Here is a 5961-nt window from a genome sequence, read left to right on the forward strand (position 1 = left end):
GCCTTTCACTTGTCAATCGGAAAGGTGTTCTTCTTCTCCACAACAATGCACGTCCACATGGTGCACATATGATGCAACACAAGATTACGGAGTTGGGTTGGGAAGTTCTCCCCCACCCACCATATTCTCCAGATATGGTGCCATCAGATTACCATCTTTTTTGTTCACTGCAATATCATCATAATGGGAAAACGTATGCAAATGTGGAAGGTGTTAAAGACGACACTGACATGTTTTTTTGCTTCAAAGCCAAGTGATTTCTTTAATCGGGGCATTAAAAACTTGATTGTAAGATGGAAAAACATTATCAATAAGAATGGAGACTATTTCATTTAATAAATGTTTTGTTTTGATATATAGGTTGTTTGGGGTTTTTTCATCTAAAAAAAAGCAACATTAATTTCTTGATGACCTAATAGATAAACTAATGATTGATATACCAGTAAGATGAATTACAGGTAATCCAAAAATAACCAAGACCATGGTAAGCCTAAGTGAATGGTATTGGAGAAAAGATACAACTAAGACTAACTGCTAACCTGAACTTGACTACGAGTATTGAATAATCTAATAAAACTTATGTTATGGAACCTAAATAACTAAAGATTATAATATTAACAATAAAATTATTTAAAAACCATAATAGTTTAACATCTTATCTTTCCAAAGTTGGCAGACTGTATTTCAAAATATATGGGCCCCCAAACTCGAGGCGAGGCCGACGAATGTCAGTTCATTGGACAATCAATCTCTCGATGAAGTAAAGCCAATAAATTCCCCTTGGAGTACCGACACCTGAAGCATGTGTAAATGTGCTGACAGAACATATAATCTCTGAAGTGGTAACATAGAATTCATAATTCAAAATGAATAACCAAACACCACTGTGTTGGCAGAAAGAAATAAAAAGTTGTTGTAATGAAGTAATAAGTTCTTTAACCAGGTAGAAATATAAAATAATTCCACTTTGGAATAACTCAACAAGAGACAAATGTCATTATTGTATAATAAATAGTAAATCTATTGAGAGAAATTGATACAAAGATACGGAAAAATAAAATAAAACACTTGAAGAGAGCATGAACTAAACGTTACAACATGAGTATTGCCAAATGAGAAGACATAATTTCATAGAATTGAATAGAGGGAGTCATATGCATCAAGAAAATGTGTCGCACTCTTATTGATGGAGGGTTGTCGCATGATGATTTGCATGCGAGGCACATTTAAATCAGTTGATTTGGAGATGGGTGGGAGCTTCAAGGCTTGTGGCATACACCAAAAATGTTGCGTATAGAGGGCAGCACTGAACAAGAATGGTTATTTATGTGAGAGGAGGTAATGTACTGTATCAGAAATAAGTTATAAGGTACAAGTCACTCTAAAGCAACTCAACATTAACATATCTAGAAATATCTAAGAGTTAAATTTCATTTGAACTTTACTAATTTATTAATTATGCCCCAGCTAATGTTATTAATGTAAGTACTGACTCCTGAGGCGTGCTGTTCACAAAGGTCTGGTTTGATTGAACTCCATTGATAACAATTCTGTTTTCTCTCACCCAATCACTCTTCAGTCTCTCTGCAGGCACTATCTATTTAATTTTCTTAGCTGAACTTATTTGTGACAACTTTCCAAAACATGTTTGAAAAATTATGTACAACAAACTACACTCTTACTATCATTCATAAAATAAGTAAGATCCTAAAAAAAGTTAACAGTTTATTAAGGTATTATTTCTCTATGTTGGCTGGCAGTTATGATACCATATTTCTGCGCTTCTCAATCGTGGTTCCACCCTCAGGTTCCTCGACAGATATCCAGGAATTCTGTAAGATATTGTGGTTCTGTAGAATGCAAGAGTTCCACATACTAATGTGTAAGTGCATACTAGTCACATATTTGCAATGCAACTACACCATATTTCTTTATTAGAAGAGCAGGTTTCGTAACGAAACAATATAACAAGAAGTCACTGCATTATTTTAAATTAGTAAGCAAGACTAGATACAAACAGGAGTTTGAGTCATGCAAACTTTTATTATTTGAGAGAGCACACTTCTCATTACAAGTGTGTATGTGCCTGAGTAATTGGCTCTAGAAATTTTTCATATTTTGCACATGTGTATGTGTGTATGGGGGTGGTGGTATATAGCTGCATTAAACATATGTACTCTGTCTGAAACTACTCATATAGTACTGTAGCAATGTTTTTTGTAGTGAATGCTATAAAAGGTTCTGTGACACAAATTTGATGCCAGAAGAGTACCAAGGATTCAAAAAGGTTGAGAACCACTGCCATAATTCACTAAATGTTGCTTTTCTTATTGGACTCTCTAGAATTTTTCCCACTACAGAAGTAAGAATAACTGGCTTATAATTTCAATTTCATCCCTTATCAACCCTATTTAAATACAGGAGCAATTGTAGCTATTCTCCAAATAAGCATATATAACCTGTTCATTTTTTTTCAAGGATGTTACTTGTTATCTAGATGAAAAAATGGCAGCAGACTTGGTGTACTTAGATTTTTAAAAATCTCCTAATAAGTTACCACACACACACAAGATTAACTAAGAAAATCACATCATTAGGATTTGAGGAAATACTAGTTAATTGGATTGTAGAGTGGTTGAATTGAAGAAAGCAAAAAAGGTTTTTTTAATTGAATCTAGTCAAACTGGATCCATGTTAATAGTGGAGTACCTAATGAGTCAGTGCTTGGTACAGCTCTTTCATATTTAGATTGATGATAAGGCATAATTAATAAATCAGTAAAGTTTTCTAATAAAATTAAACTTTTAGTATTTCTAGGTGTACTGAAGTTGATGAGGAACTACAGAAGGACTTGGTTTCATTGGTAAGTTGAACACACATTTTGCAAATTACCTTTAATTACAGTAGGTGCAAGTTAATGCATTAGGGTTAACATAATTTGGTTCACAAATTTAATATAAAAGGGAACCAATTCAATAATATGAGTGAAGAAAATGATTTTGACATAGTGACTGATAAGTCAATCAAGTCATCAATGCACTGCTCTATTGCTAGCATTAATGCTAATAGAATTTTAGGGTGTATTTACATACACTGAATAGAAGTCGAAAAGAACTAGTTATATTTCTAATTCTCTACAAATCACACATTATGACTAACTTGGAATATGTACAGTTTTGGTCTCCTCTTCTAAGAAAAAATACCCAGTTACTAGAACGAATTCAAAGAAGGGCTGTTAGGATGATTCTGTAGATGGGTTATAGGAATAAGTTAAGAACTAACTTATTTATTCTTGAGAAAAGAAATATAAGAGATGACCTTACTAAGGTTTACAAGATTATCCGTGTGACTGGCAGGATATTGGTCTCTGGTTTCTACATGTTATATTTAAAAGATAATAGTATGAATGGAAGCAAGTGAAAAAATCTGAAAAAGACATGATAGATAATGTTAAGAAAATTTCATTTTTTAATAGGGTGACTGAATTACGGCATTTGTTGCTGTCAGCAGTAGGGTTGGCCAGCACTTTACAGATGTTAAATAGGAGAACTGATGACTTCTTGAAAAGGAATTTTTGCTCTTTCTAATGGTGGATGTACAAGGACAGCCTTGAAGGATCAAATGGTACCTTGTTTTGTGTACGTATGTGCAAGAGTTTGTTTGTTTGTTAAGCACAAAGCTATACAATGGGCTATCTGTACTGTGCCCAAGGGTATCAAAACCTAGATTTTACAACTTTAAGCCAACAGACTTACTGCTGGGCCACTGGAAGGCATGTTCAAGAGAAACATAACATGTTATACTAGCCATCAGTAGTACCACAGTTGTTTCAACCTCAATTTGCTCACAGCACAAGACTCCCACAAATATAAAAACTATAATCAATAGCATGGGAGTCACCCAAGCAGCCCCCTAGCTATCAGCTTTTAAAATTTGTGCAAGAAACATACAGAAAAAGTCAAATTTATGTAGTTGAATAATTTCTAATCTAAGCTACTTAAGTTTAAAATGATAAACAATACACGTTTTTGTTACTGGCTCAGTAACCATTAATATACACAAAGACATTTATCAACTATTCAAATGGAATAATTTAGAATTAGAAACTGTAAATGAAAGCGAGTCCCCTCCTTAAACTTATGCAATAGTTATTGTTAAAACAATCCTGGTGGAATTCCTGATCAGCAAACAGTGATTTAAACAAACAGAAACTCAACAGATTTTATTTAAATCAATAAATCCAAAGCAACAACACAAAATGAAGTAAACGTGCTATCAATATATCAAATAATTAATAATACTTACAACAGTAAATCCTAAGAACCCTAAAAATAAATACCGTTAATCTTTCATATTCGCAACAGTCAAGGTGACAAACTCGGCGACATCAGCTGGACGTATACGATTTAGGGTAGATCTGTTGTGGAACTGCATTATTAACTTGTAGTTGTACATTTTACAAATATCTCTATGTATGAATGATTAATATTGTCAAGCCACTACTCCGCTACGCTTTCTTCTTAATAGTAATACTGACTACACAAATAGTTTTTATTCACAAATTAAAATTAACTAAATAAATTACAACTATGATTGTGAATTAATAAGGATAAATTCTCAATATCCTCATTATTCACTAATAAACTTATGAACACTGCAACATATAGTATTATACTTTTTTTAAGTATGCGTATTGCCCATAGTTTCAGTGTTAACATCACTCAAAAGATATTTGTACTGTAGAGGACGCCACTATTTTTATTACTATTAATACTATTTAATTCATCCGCTCAGTGTTTATTTATTTTCTTAAGTTTGTTTGTTTTGTTATTAATCACAAAGCTACAGAATGGACTATCTGTGTTCTGCCCACTAAGCTATAAGACTATATATCTTTTTTCATACAATAATTACTGAAAAAGTAGTTTAAAAAGGTTGTATTTTTATAACAAAGGTATTTTTGTTTTGGAAAAATATATTATTTTTATTACCAATAACAATTTTATAAATTTCATTATTAAAGAAAACTGGTTTTAAAATGAAACTGTATATATAACAAATACTCATAAAACTGTTCATTGTTTAGTATAAAATAAAAATAGCCAGTGTTACAAGATTATTTATTCATTTAAAATGTATGAATTGCTGTGCAATACAGATCGAAATTTATGATATATTTTTGCAAACGGTAAAGCACTTCTCACAAAACTCTTCCAAAAACGTTACTATTTTTTGTGACTTTTCTTATTGTAAAACAATTCGTATCTGCTTGACAGTTATCAATTCACTACTTTTATTTTGTTTATGTACTATAAGTATTTTTATGAAATATATTAGCGTTAGAATAATCGAAATTAACGAGAATAATTTCATTATATGAACTTATAAATGGTGGCATTTTTGTCTTCAAAGTGTCACTCAGTACCAGTAACAGATATAATTTGTTTAGTGCTTTCATAGAAGCAGAAATATTGCAAATATTATTCAATAAAGAAAACTATCATCAAAATCAAAGAAACAAAAATAATTTCTTATTCTCCTGTACTTCTACTATTGTTTTTATCTTCCTTGCCATGGTCAGTTTACGTACTTACTTTGATAAACTTCGGATTTTGAGTTCCCCTGGTGGACAAAGCTCAGATAGCCTACAGTGTAACCTTGCATTGAGAAGACGACAGCAACAGTTACAACTATTCGAACATAAACTTTTGTTGTTGTAATAACGTGTATTTAACTTTTTTAGATTATCTGGATAGAAAAGCATTACTTGATACTGACACGACTATTTTATTGAATTGTGGGTCGAGTGTGGACTAGTGGTCATCAAACTTGGAATGTGAATCCTAGAATTTATAGATCGCGGCCCGTTGCCCCCAAAACCCATTCCATACTTTGGGACCGTAGGTGTGCTATTAAATTAATAATCAAGCCCTTCTATTAAGTCGGACAAAAGTATTCCAA

At 32.2% G+C, this 5961-nt stretch overlaps 1 protein-coding gene across 1 annotated transcript in view; it reads right to left on the bottom strand.

Annotated features, from left to right (window-relative positions):
• Nucleotides 1-4719, bottom strand: part of LOC106459543 (tubby-related protein 4-like) — a 48477-nt gene extending 43758 nt beyond the window's left edge. The window contains exon 1 of the mRNA XM_022386052.1: nucleotides 4340-4719. The gene's annotated coding sequence lies outside the window, so the exon portion shown is untranslated. The remainder of the gene's footprint in view (nucleotides 1-4339) is intronic.
• Nucleotides 4720-5961: the final 1242 nt, after the last annotated feature.

The sequence above is a fragment of the Limulus polyphemus genome, unplaced genomic scaffold, assembly GCF_000517525.1.
Source record: "Limulus polyphemus unplaced genomic scaffold, Limulus_polyphemus-2.1.2 Scaffold625, whole genome shotgun sequence".
In the NCBI taxonomy this organism is placed as follows: domain Eukaryota; kingdom Metazoa; phylum Arthropoda; class Merostomata; order Xiphosura; family Limulidae; genus Limulus; species Limulus polyphemus.